Here is a 14450-nt window from a genome sequence, read left to right on the forward strand (position 1 = left end):
AACGGCACTCCTATACACCCTAGTATCTTGTATTGATCCTGCTAGTCTTCTGTTTACAATAACATAATCAATAAGGTTTGCTGTCTTACCATCACGTGAATACCATGTCAACTTATTGGCCATTTTGTGACCAAACACCGTATTGGTTATAACTAGGTTGTTATACCTACAAAATTGCAAAAGCCTATAGCCATTACTGTTTTCTTTTCCTACACCAAATTTACCTAGGCTAGGATACCATCTATCCCTATTTCTACCAACCTGGGCATTAAAATCTCCTAGCAAAAACACCATATTTATACCTGGTACCCTGTCTTTTTGCTCCTGTAACTGTAAGTAAAATTCATCTGAGTCACTAGTATCTCCATCAGTTGGTTCAATGGGGGCATATACTACTATAACTGATACCCTAAACTTTTTAGTCATAAAATGAGCAATTAGTATTCTATTATTAATACCTTCCCAGCCTAAACAAGACTTAGCAGCTTCCTTATTCATCATGAGCCCTACTCCCTGTCTATGTACCCCATCCTTCCTTCCTGAGTAAACAAATTCTATGTCACCTAATTTCATTCTTCCTACCCCTGGGATATGAGTTTCTGAAACTCCTAATAAATCCAGTTCAAACCGTCTGAATTCGTCAGTCAAAATGTCGATGCGATAGTCATTTTTTAACGTCGTAACATTCCAAGTTCCAATTTTCATGTTCTTTAAATCTTTGAAATTATTTTGGCCTCAAGAAAAGCAGTGATCCCGGATACCAGTGCAGGATGGGGACCAACATATCTTCTCAAGTCTACACCGAAGCGCTTAAGCCGGCTTAGAACCGGACAGCAAGAAGTCCCTGGGACCTCCAGTAAGTTGGAGGCTTTGTGCAATCCTGGGCCCATCTTGGTCACAACATGGTTTTCAGCACTTGGCGATGCTCTTCTATCAACAAGAGTCGAAATCCTGCACAGACAGTCCCAAGCCTATTACCTCCGACTCATTATATATTCATGCCTACAAATATTATGCTACTACGGGGAGGCAGCCCATAGTAGATAAATCAGCTAGGAAGAGGTTTTTCAGCCCGAAAACGCCCATCAAAACAAACCAAGCCCAGAAAATTATCCAATAATCAGAATCCCGTATGAGTGCTGTGTTGTTTACTAGGCTATAATTTCCTCGAGGGGCACCACTCCTCAAGTGGGAAAAATTGACCACAAGTTTCCCAGTCTTGCAGGTACCCTGAAAGGTTGAGGCAGCCCTTTACAGAGGCCATTGTCCATAAATCTGGATCTTACGCCCTGTCGCAGTTGTCCTCCTATAGAGGATCCTCCCACGATGGTGTTCTGCTTCACCATGCAATTTAACCCATTACTGGGAGAAGGTTTGTAACTCATCTGACGCGTGAACACGGCAGTTGGCCCTGCTGAGTGTACATTTGAGGGGCCTTCTTCCTCCTCCACCTGAAATTATGACCCCCAGGGGAGGGTTTCCCAGTTTCTATTATGGGCCCCACTGGGACAAGGTCCTACTTGGTCTAAGCCTCCTATGGAGCTACTCTACCTATCTATAGGGCTTAAATAGTTTAGCAATTATGTTGATCAAAAGTGAAAACACAAGGAAATTAGATTTTTAACTGATTTAGAAGGATTTTCAGAACAAAAACATAGAAATATATAAATTCATCTATTCATATTTAGTGATGTAGATTTATATAGAAGAAATATTTTTGAATTTTGAACATTTTATTTTTTAATTTATGTAGAAGTTTACCTATCTAATGATCCATGCTATTTGATATATTTATTCACATGACCAATGCTGAATTTGGATTTTGTTTAAATAGTTAATATATAGAGAAGGTCCCACAATTTAATAATATGAATTGAAAAGCTGCAAAATTATTAGTCTTCATTAGGGCTGAAGCAATCCTGACCCACTATCATGTAGCCACCCTTACATATAAGGACAAAAAGAATAATATTCCTCAAAAGCCATTGATGACACTAAGGACACTGCACTGATGAGAAGAAGCATAGTTGCTGCTTTCTTTTTTTACAGGGGCATGTAGAAAGCTTCTCATCTGACCTTACAGGTGCTGGAATCAAACAATAGGTGCCAAATCACCAAGTAGAGCATCTATCCACTATGCTTGTACATGGTTACCCTTTGGTATCATATATATAAATCAACTGTATTATTAGAAGAATGTTTCCATATTACACTGCAACTGTTAGTTTTTAAAAAAAATTTGTATCAAGGTTATAAAAAAAAAAATAGTTTTGTAAAGAATTGAACTCTGCAAGTAAATATAACCTAATTTGTTTCTTAATTGTCTAGGCATATAGCTTCAAAGCAGGAAACAGATGCTATTATTTCCAGCTCACCTTAAATTAATAATGACTTGTCTATATGCAACTTTGTTCTTTCAAGTAATTTAACAGTAAACAAGCAAAAGAACAGCAAATTCAGCATATGAAAATTTCATTACATATACACAATCTCAGATAGTCTATATATCTGACAATTAGGGATAAAGTTATATAGGTACACTTAAAGGAATATAATGAGGGTAAAATTCCAGTTCATTGACCTCCCGCCATCCCGGAAAGGGCCCAGGCCAGGAAAATGAAACCCCCAGGGACGGGTCCACAGGCCAAAGTATGTGCTGGGAAGGTACCTCAAAGCACCCACCTCCACTCCTCCTTCCTCCAGAGGGCCCTGAAATCCGTCTACATGACAGGTCTATACCTATTGAAATTTTAACAAACAACATTTTACCTTAATTTTCAGTTACTAGTAATTTTAGTTATTAGTTAATTTCAGTTACTTCAGTTGTTTTAACAAAACAACATTTTACCTTAATTTTCAGTTACTAGTTGCTTTTTCTCTACCTTTAGTCTGGAAATGCAATTTCTGTTATTTGAGTAGAATTTTGAGCCATATCAATATTTCTTTTTCAAAATTTGGGAAGCATATTTGGATATCTTTAAAACCCTATAAAATGGAATTGAGCAAAGTTATGAAGCTGAAAACAATTTTGTTATACTTCAATTAAGCAGAAGATCTATTTGGCAAGGTTTCACTTTTATAACACACATATTTTCAAAGATCATCAAAGGTCAGGGCGCTCTAGAGGGAGAAGGAGTAGAGGTAGTCGCCCCAAAACACCCTCCCAGGACACACCCCAGTCCGTATACCCATCCCCGAAAGCCCCACCCTCCCAACCCAAACCCCCTCCGAGACAGCAAGAAGTCAACCAACCAGAACTTCACCTAAATGAGTATTTTACAATGTTTAAAATTAGTTCCCAAAATTTTTGTTGACCGACTTTTGGCTATCTCGGATAGGGGTTAGGTCAGGAAAACGAAACCCTCAGGGATGAGTCCAAAGGCCAAAGTATGTCCCGGGAAGGCCCCCTAAAGCACCCACCCCCGCTCCCCCCCCCCTCCAGAGGGCCCTGACCTTTGATGACCTTTAAAAATATGTTTGTTATAAAAGTGAAACCTTGCTAAACAGATCTTCTGCTTGAATGAAGTACAACAAAATGCTTTCAGCTCCACAGCTTTGCTCAATCCCAATTTATAAGGTTTTTTATGCAAATACATTCCCTAAATTTTGAAAAAAAAACCATTGATATGACTCAGAATTCTACTTAAATAACAGGAATTGCATTTCCAGAACTAGAGGCAGAGAAAAGGCAACTGGTAACTGAAAATTAAGCTAAAATATTGTTTTGTCAAAATTTCAATAGGTATAGATCTGTCATGTAGGCAAATTTCAGAGCCCTCTAGAGGGAGAAGAAGCGGGGGATGGGCACCCCAAAACACCCCCCCGGGACACACCCCAGCCTCCACACCCATCCCCGAAAGCCTCACCCTTCCCAACCCAATCCCTCCCCGAGACAGCCAAAAGCCAACCAACTAAACTTTACCGAATTTTGTAATGTTCCCTTTTAGAGAGCTGAAAAACACTGAACAACACTAATGATGAGCCGAACCTGGAGTTATTGTTGTGCCATGGCTCGAATTTTGGTAGAGGCGTTGATGGCTGCTGTCCTAGTGGATCTTAAAGAGGTTGGGCCTTTAGGAAAGGGGTGGAGTTTTTTGTGAGTTTTCAATTTATGGGTGATTGGTTCTCAAATTTCGCTAATATGAAACTCACCATTGTCTTTATTGATGGCTGGTTTATTTTTAGCAATTTCCAAAGCTTCTCTGATTTTCTGCTTTAAGAGTTGTGGGACAATAGCAATAATTTGGGCTTGATCAAACTTAATGGAGTGGGAAGGGTTTTCAAAGATATGATGGGCCAATGCAGAGAAATTATCTTCCTCCTTAGCTTTGTCTTTTTAAGGCAGGCATCAATGGAATCAGCATGTTCTTTTAATCGGTGATGTAGAGGTCTCATGGTACGACCTATATAGGTACCACCACAACTGCAAGGAATCTCATATACCCCTGGTGGATCTGAAGTAATCTTATCCTTCCCTTTGTTCAAGAAGGAGGAAATAGTCCTTCCAGAGGGAAAAAACACCTTAAAGCCAAGTTTAGTGAGTTTGGAGCTTAAAATGTCAGTAATGCCCTTGATATAAGGTAATGACAAGAAGGGTTTATCATCTTCAATCTTAGGAGCTAAATTCTTGGTAATTCCACTCATCTTTCTCCTGAAAATAACCTTGTCAATGACTTTTTGGGGATATCCGTTACCTATCAGAACATCTCTTACATAATCAAGTTCAGCCTTCAGCTCAAAATCAGAGGAGCACACCAGAAATGCTCTATCAACCAATGAATAGACTACAGAATTTTTAACTATAGGGTGGTTATAGGAGTCATATCTCAGATATCTATCACTATGAGTTGGCTTTCTATACACACTCAAGTCCAACCTAGTTTCTCGTTTTGTAATGAGGACATCTAAGAAGGGTAAATTGCGATTATTTTCAAGTTCAATGGTGAACTTAATATCTGGGTCCTGCTGGTTAAAAATATTGAGAAAGGATCTTAATTTGTCTTGTGCCTCATTCCAAATTATTAAGCAATCGTCAACATATCTCATGTAGAGTTGGAGATACTTGAAGTCCTGCTTGAAGATATTAGTTTCAATATGTTATAGAAAAACATATTGAAAGAACATGCTGATTCCATTGATGCCTGCCTTAAAAAGACAAAGCTAAAGGAGGAAGATAATTTCTCTGCATTGGCCCATCATATCTTTGAAAACCCTTCCCACTCCATTAAGTTTGATCAAGCCCAACTTATTGCTATTGTCCCACAACTCTTAAAGCAGAAAATCAGAGAAGCTTTGGAAATTGCTAAAAATAAACCAGCCATCAATAAAGACAATGGTGAGTTTCATATTAGCGAAATTTGAGAACCAATCACCCATAAATTGAAAACTCACAAAAAACTCCACCCCTTTCCTAAAGGCCCAACCTCTTTAAGATCCACTAGGACAGCAGCCATCAACGCCTCTACCAAAATTCGAGCCATGGCACAACAATAACTCCAGGTTCGGCTCATCATTAGTGTTGTTCAGTGTTTTTAGTTTTATTTATTTAGTGATTTAACTTTCTGGCAAGAAATTTGAATTAACCTGATGATGACAGGCACAGGTCCTGTCGAAATTATCGTTAGAAGAAAAAATCAATCACCTGACATCCATAGCTTAGGTAAGCTTATTACCTTCTATCATCATTACATATATATATATATAGATATATATATATATAGATATATATATATATATAGATATATATATATATATATATATATATGTATATATATATATATATATATATATATATGTATATATATATATATATATATATATATATATATATATATATATATATATATATATATATATATGTATATATATATATATATATATATATATATATATATATATATATATATATATATATATATATATATATATATATATATATATATATATATATATATATATATATATGTATATTTATATATTTGTATATATGGGATGCATAATATCAATAACGGTGACTTGCTGCTGAAATTGGTAAAGAAGGAAAAGAAATGAGCATAGGAGCTTAAATTCTAACTGTGAAGTGCTTTTGGAAATAATATGTAATAAACTGCTGTTTTGCAAAATATATGTAGATCTTTTATTTTTACGACCAGTCATACAAAATTTTCTTCGCTATTTCTCTGTTTATATCTATTGTGTCTAAATTGTACGATTGTTGAGATTCCCATCTGTCTCCATATTTGCAATTCCTATTTGAATTCTAATAGCAACAAAAATTCCTTTACTTAGAGGGCTCTACCTTCAATATAAAATTATGCTTCAAATGAAGTGAATTTGAATGAAATTTAAGGTTGTAAATCAAAAAAAATTGAAAGAACTTAGAATCTATAAAAAGAAGAGGAATTTCTTGAAATTTTAAAAGACAGCAGTCTTATAAAGACCATTGCCTTCAGTTTCTTTTTTTCCATAGTGTCCCACTTTTAAACTTCTTCTTCTTACTTTGAATGAGTTTCTTTTTAAACGAGCATTTTTTTTAAACAAATCTTAAAATTTCTTTTAATAGATTACAACATCAATTAGTGATTATTAAATTCATAACATGGGGGTATTTTCATTATTTTGGAAGAAGAGGGGAAACTCATGGTAAAGTGCTACCTGAAAGAGGATTTTACAGACTAACAAAATTTTACTTACTAAAATTTTGTACATTTCAAAGAGAGATAGTAAAGTTCTGTAGGTTTGAGGGACTAGGGTCTAAAGCTGCTGTTTGCCTAAGACTAGTAATGATTCATACATTGTTAGAAGATATATACTGAATAGGAAAAAAGATTTTTCTCCTTATTAAAAATTATCCTATTACATAACTTTTCAGTCTGTAGTTACCGTTACGTCTGAGGAGTTTGAAGAAAACTGATGTGTATCCCTAATTCAGCTATAGCTTAAAAATTATATTACTTAAATTTAGGCGAATACCCAGTAGGTTGCATGTCAAAATCTGCTTTTCCACTTAGGAAAAGACTATTTTATGGCTATTTCCTAATAGCCACAGCCTATAATTTTCTAACAGCCATAATCTAAAAGTATTTCTAATAGCCATAGTCATTATACAGATTGTCTCGTTAAATTTGTGATTGCTGTGACTTCCGATACTCGCATGTCCTTTTTCTGCTCTTACCAAAATCGCATAAAGTAAGGTCAAATTTGACAAAGTACCTCTTATTGAAAAAGTAAGGATTCCCAACTAGTTTTACCCTTACAAAAGTGAGGGTGTAATACCCGAATTGATGAGTCCTGGGTATTCCACTATACTTTCCATCCAAACTTTGGAACACATTATGCTAAGTTTCACCAAGTGAAAATGTGCACAGATGATGCTTAAAATACGCATAAGAAGTAGGTTTCTTTCGAAGTAGAGGTCCATTCTAAAATAAACCATCAGTATTTGTTTAAAGAAAATGTCAAAAGGCAGGGTTTACTTTAATTATTATAAAGATTTTATAGCACCAAAAAACACAGACTTAAAGAAATTCAATCTCTGATGGAACAATTTAAAACCAAAAATTTTGAAGTGTCCTTAAGATGTAACAGACGTTATTTCAAAGGGAAAATGTATAGGTGGTAAATTTATCTCCAATCCCTCTAAACCACTCAACAGAATGAATGAAGGAGCTGACAGAGGCAAAAATAAAACAGACGTCTCCATCACAAGAGGACGATAAAAGGCTAAACTATTGCGAAACTTACAAATAAAGATTATATGTTGCTCAATAAGATATCCTTGTCTAGAACAAGGGAGTGATCTGAAGAGCTATTTTGTTTCGAGTAATGTTGTAGACGCTTTTTTTTTTTTTTTTTTTTAATGAAGTAAATTTTTGACCTAAAATATATAAATAGCTTTCAAATACCAGTTTGAAACCTAAGCTTGTTAACAAGGTAAAAGCTAACTTAAATAACCATACTAGACGAGTGGTTTTACGATAGACTTGTAAGATTGGTTGCCAAACCCCAATTACACTTCCTGGCTGAAGGGCTAAGAAGCGGAGATCAGCACCGTCAGTAAAGACTTTAAAGTCCAATTTCTTACTTTTTACCTTACCTATATATCAAACATGTCTTCTCAGTTTGTTTTACGAGGGGAATAAATTCATTAGAATTACTACGAAAAGAAATCAGCCTTTGATTAAGGCATATTACTACTACCACTACTACTACTACTAATAATAATAACTCACTGCAGCACCGAGCCGACTGAGGCCAACACATCTACGCACGGTCCTCCTCCAACCTAATCTATTCAAGGCCTCCCTCTTTACACCCTCCCAGGAAGTTCCCATTTCGTTTAAATCTTTATTTATGACATCCTCCCAACTCAGACGAGGACGACCTGCTTTCCGTGTAGCGCCAGATGATTGGCCAAAAAGGACAATCTTCGGCAATCTGTCATCCTTCATCCGCAGAACGTGGCCTAGCTATCTCAACCTTTCTTTCATTATAGCCCCAGAAAGCGGGATTGAGCCACATTTTTCGTACAACATACTGTTTGAAATACGGTCAGTCAGGCGGGTACCCAGAACAATCCGTAGGCAATTTCTCTGGAAAACATCTAGTAATTTTTCATCCGCTTTTCGGAGCGCCCATGCTTCAGAGCCATATTTGACCCCTGTCATCACTGTAGCTTCCAATATTCTAATTTTGGTTTGCAGATTTCTCTTTCTATTTTTCCAAACTTTTTTTAACTGTGAAAAAACACCCTGGGCCTTAGCTATTCTACTTTTAACATTTTCACTGCTACCATCGTCTTTACTAATAATACTACCAAGGTAAGTGAAGCTCCCAACCCGATCAATCTTTTTGTTACCCAGCATATTACACTTGTCTTAAACTTGGATGAGCAGTCACAGTTGACGGTGCCTTTCAAAGTGAGGAAGAATAAAATTATAGAATGAAATTTATCTTAAAAGGATAAATTTTTCAAGTAATCGACTTTTACATACTCCACAGCCTCCAAGAAAGGCTAAACCCATGGAAAAGAAATTATATGTGTCATTTACGTTTGGTAATGTCCCACTTTTAATTTTTTTTTTTTTGGCATGAAGAATATTTATTGAAAAGTATGTACCGTTATAACAATTTCCTCTATTATTGTTCATATTAGGCAGCTTTTGCCTAAGATAAAGATGGAAAAAATTATTAAGTGATTAAAAAAACTTTTAAGCACTGGTATTGTATGAAGAGGGGTAGGGGATATCAGAAGATTCTATAAGAAAAATTGCAACAATAAATTGTAAATGGGAAAAGATAGAAAGGGAGGGAAAGGAGGAAGTAGCTTTAATTAAGTCCACCCAAATTAAAACAACTTTTTGGAACAATCCACAAAAGGAAGTGCTGGGAGATGGCACTTTACTTCACCGCACTATTAGGGCATAAAGTAAAATCTAGTGAATTTGGTTGTATTAAATTTATTTATACCATTTTTTTTATTTTATGTTGTTTAATATTTGATGTATATTCGACTGTTTGATGTACATTCGTCATTTTTTTGGCCATTTTACATAATTTTCTTATTGCTACTTCCCAACCTTTAAGGTCTTGTAAATTCAGTTCTCGGCTTATAGTAGCCCTTTGGATATAAATGTTATCTAATCGAAAAAGAATAAATGTAATAGAGACAATTAAAAAGACAAGTTTTTTTTTTAACGTGGAAATTCAGTATCCGTACCAACATACTCATAAGGCAATCTGACGCCACATTGTGGATTAATTTAAATATGAATTGTGATTTGTTAGATTTTATAACTAACGGAATTATAACTAAGATTTAATTAATAATTAAATTAAGGTAAACTATTTTAAGTTAAATTAATGATTAGGCCTAAATAGATATTAACAAAAAAGTAATTAAACATAATTAGTAGTTAAATTAATAGAAAATTAAATAAAATTGAATCATGAGGTTTATTAGAATTCCTAATGAAAGATATTATAGCTAAAGTTTCGTTGCTAAAGATATTACCTCCTTCCAAGGGGAAAAAATTTATGGAATAGGCTTTCTCTCACTCCATCAATCGTAAATTTGTCCTTTTTGAGTTTAAATGTTAAAAAAAGTATTAATTGATATATTCGAGGATAACCTAAGCGTTATTAAATCAGTAAATACATAGAAATTGAACTGAAAAGGTGGAAAACAAAATTATATTCTAAATACTGGAGAACTAAACGGACAAATTATTAATAATCTTTACGGACTCTTTTATTAGAATTTGGAGGGAAGTCTAAAGCTGACTGTGGTAAGTCTAAAAGCTTAATATTTAGTACAAATAGCTTTGATTATTTAAATACCCTCTATACTTAAGGCGCCAGGTAGCGTATAACCGAAACATTCTTTTTGTTTACTACGGGCTTGAACTGTGTAATGCTTTACCTGTCTAACGCTATTCTATTTATTTTAACTCAAAAGATATGAAATGCAACTTAAAAGGTGTCTTTCAAAAGACTGCGTGACAATTCTCAGAATACAAGACCCTCAAAACCCAAATTCGGCCAATATAAAGAGCCCTAGATCAGACTATATGGAAATGATAAACATTGCTCCCTCCCTTCCCCATCACAATATATTGTGCAGGCAGCTTTTTATTGAGTTTTTTTTTTTTTTATTAAATTCTTCGTCAAACACTGCAACCAGAAATGCTGCTTATGTAGAAAGTGGTTTATCCGAGTCAGTGGAGTTTAATCAATGAAAAATCTATTTATAATTGGTTTTAGCTCTCTTATTACAATCACTAAAGATGAGAAAAAACATTTTGGCCAGCACATCTAATTTGGCTGTCAAAAACCGAGAATGAATATTACTACTACTACTACTACTAATAATAATAATAATAATAACTCACTGCAGCACCAAGCCGCCTGAGGCCAACACAGCTACGCACGCTCCTTCTCCAACCTAATCTAATCAAGGCCTCTCTCTTTACACCCTCCCAGGAAGTTCCCATTTCCTTTAAATCTTTATTTATGACATCCTCCCGACCCAGACAAGGACGACCTGCTTTCCGTGTAGCCCCAGACGGTTGGCCAAAAAGGACAATCTTTGGCAATCTGTCATCCTTCATCCGCAAACCTGGCCTGGCGATCTCAACCTTTATTTCATTATAGCCCTTGAAAGCGGGATTGAACCACATTTTCCGTATAACCTACTGTTTGAAATACGGTCAGTCAGCCGAGTACCCAGAACAACCCGTATGCAATTTCTCTGGCAAACATCTAGTAAATTTTCATCTGCTTTTCGGAGCGCCCATGCTTCAGAGTCATATTTGTAACTTTGGTAATACTTAATTAAATATAGCCAAAAGAAATGGCCTTCTAGTGTACAAATCAATGGGGGAAAAGCTGACAGAAGCAAGAAACAAATAGTTTCCTTAATAAGAAAATCAAGAAAGGATTAGTTCTTGCGAAACTTACTAATAAAGATGTCTATTTGGGTCAATACGTCGATTAATAAGGAGAATAAAATTGTCATTTCGACATTGCCCCTCCCATTATTGCTCATCTCTCACTTTTTGTAAAGACCTATAGAATTTATTTTCAGTTATTTACAGTAGAAGTATACAATTTCAAAGACCACACTGCCTTTCCATGAGAAAATATAACAGTTCAAAATAGGGATGAAACTAAAAGAATTTTAAAGGAAAATTAAAAGACTTAAATTTAAAACTTAATTAAAAACATAAATTAATTTAATATTGATTTAAAAACTTAAAAGAATGTTGCAAAATAATGGTTTAAAGGTAGCTTTAAGAGGTAGCAGTACTTTGGCTAGATTTTTAAATTCTAGAAAGGATCGAACTTCCGTAGGTAGGGCAACGAAGTGGGGTTAATAAAATCCCATGTATTTTTGGAAGCTCTTATGTGGGATGTACTAACCAGAATTTGAAAATGAAACTGCTACAACATCATAGTTCTATTTCATCGTCCTTAAAGCAAAATTCCAAACCTGAAGATTTCAAGTCGGCTCTATCGAAACAAATTTTTAATTATCCAAATCATTTTATTTTGCTTGAGAATGTCTCTTTGATTTCTAGGGACCAAGGTTTAAAGCAAATGTTCAGGGAAACAATCGAAAAAAAAAAAATAATCAAGAATAATTCCATAAACAGAGATACAGCTGAATTCGGATTGAATTCAATTTATGTTTTTTACTGTTTTAAGAAGTAGAATTAAGAGAAAGAGTCAAACTTTAGCGTAGAGAGCGAGACGTTGAGGAGGAAAAGCCCCTTTCATACACGGAGTAATTTCTGTTCGTTTTTAAGTTTTAATGTCGCTCCTTGCTTTCATTTAAAAAAAAAATTATTTAATTTACAACAAATAAGAGTGGGGTTGCTGCTCCTCTAAACCTTGTGTCAGCCTTAACTTTATTTGCTCTTAAACCAAATTTTTCGAACTGTGAATCTAGACAAATAAATTTTTCATCCAAAGTTTTTGTCTTTATCAAAGTCCCTTTGACCCAGTATGCTTGTCCTGGAAGTTCAATGCCGATTAAAAAAAATGTTTTACACATTTTGGTGCGTCACCGGACGAAAAAGCATTTTTTTTTTTTCATAATGTCTTCTCTTATTTTCATTTCGTCCATTCCGAGTAAGCTAATCGGAGAAAAATAAAATTTGATCTCATTTTGGTTGGAATGAACCAATATTTTTTTTTTCTCGATTTAAATCCTCTTATCCCTACCTACATATCCCGTAATTTTAAGTCATAGGGAGAAAACAGAACTTTTTGGCTCATTTTTAGGCGTCAAATATTGATACAGCCAAACTTCAAATTCTTTTTCTTCGTTAAGGTTTATCCAGTTTTGTCTACATGCTTTGCAAACCGCATGTTTACCAGAGATAGAACACATTTTAGGCTCATTTTCGGGCGTCAAAAATCGATACAGCCAAAATCATTTTCAAATTTTTGCCGTTATAAATCATATCTGGTTTCTTTAAATAAAATTCTGTCTCAAGCACAGATTGTGTTTTATTTATTTAATTTTTCTTTGGGGGGGGGGGGGGTAGGTAAGAAATAGGACTGAGAGTTTTGCCTCATTAATAAATTCTAGTTAATGGAGCTTGCACTTGCATTATTTGTGCTCCGATAAATAATTATACAGCTTTCATTTAAACAATCCTAATCTAAAGCACATTTCAAGGACAAGTCACATTTGACTGAACATGTGATATACTAAGTCTGCTGATAAACTATTGGAAAGAATACTAAATTACTGAGCATATTTTCTGACGAGGCAAATGGATACAGCATAACTTTTCTTTTTTCTTTTTTATTTAATGGGGTTCCCTTGTAGGAATTTTATATTTAAGCTTCAATTCAGTACAAACAGGCTTCCCAGTATACTTTTGCTCCCAGTCTATTTTTTTTGTATATTGGGGCTCTCTTGGTTGAGAAACATTTTTTCTATATGTTGGGGTATCCTTGACCTAGGGGCTAACGATTCTAAGCCACAAGCCATTCAGAAAAAAAGTTTTTTTGCTCTTTTTTTTAAATTCTGTTCGTTTTAGGTTACAGATATTTATCGATTGTGATTTCGATCACTATCAAAAAAGGTGTAAAGCTGAGATTTCGCAAGGGTAACTACCTCCCGGGAAATTATGATGTTGGTAGACTCCAGGATGAGAATTTGAGACAAACTTTCCAGGAACAGCTGAATGCTAAAATTGAGAGTTTAAAATTTGAAAATGTGGAAGATGGTTGGAATAACTTTAGGAAAACAATCTGTGAAGTTACTGATGGTGTCTTAGAGGAAAGTTAAGATTACAGCTAGATGTTTAATAAAGAGGAGAAGGGGTTTATACAAGAATTAAAAGGAATTAATATGCAAATTTCATTTTAATAATTTATGTGTGGAGAACCAAAATCAAACATGCATTAATTCAAAAACGTTCAGAAATTACATGAGAAAAACTAGTTTTTTAACTGAAATTAAGGAGCGACATTAAAACTTAAAACGAACAGAAATTACTCCGTATATGAAATGGGTTGTCCCCTCAGCAATCCCTCGCTCTTTACGCTAAAGTTTGACTCTTTGCCACAATTCTGCTTTTTAAAACAATTAAAAGCTTTAGCGTAAAAAGCGAGGGATTGCGGAGGTGACAACCCATTTCATATACGGAGTAATTTCTGTTCGTTTTAAGTTTTATTGTCGCTCCTTACTTTCAGTTAAAAAAAAACTAGTTTTTTTATATAATACTATTAGTAAAGACGGTGGGAGGAGTGGAGATGTTAAAAATAGAATAGCCAAGGTTCAGGGTGTTTTTCACAGTTAAAAAAAAGGTTTGGAAGAATGGGAAGATAAGTTTGCAAACCAAGATTAGAATATTGGAAGGTACGGCGATGACGGTGTTCAAACATGGCTCTCAAGCATAGCTCCGAAAAGTAGAGGAAGAGTTACTAGATGTTTT

The 14450-nt window shown here is 34.8% G+C and overlaps 1 protein-coding gene across 4 annotated transcripts in view; it reads left to right on the forward strand.

Annotated features, from left to right (window-relative positions):
- LOC136037653 (regulating synaptic membrane exocytosis protein 1-like) overlaps positions 1-14450 on the forward strand; it is a 371730-nt gene that overhangs the window by 243479 nt on the left and 113801 nt on the right. The gene's annotated exons all lie outside the window — the stretch shown is intronic.

This window comes from Artemia franciscana, chromosome 17 (assembly GCF_032884065.1).
Source record: "Artemia franciscana chromosome 17, ASM3288406v1, whole genome shotgun sequence".
Classification (NCBI taxonomy): domain Eukaryota; kingdom Metazoa; phylum Arthropoda; class Branchiopoda; order Anostraca; family Artemiidae; genus Artemia; species Artemia franciscana.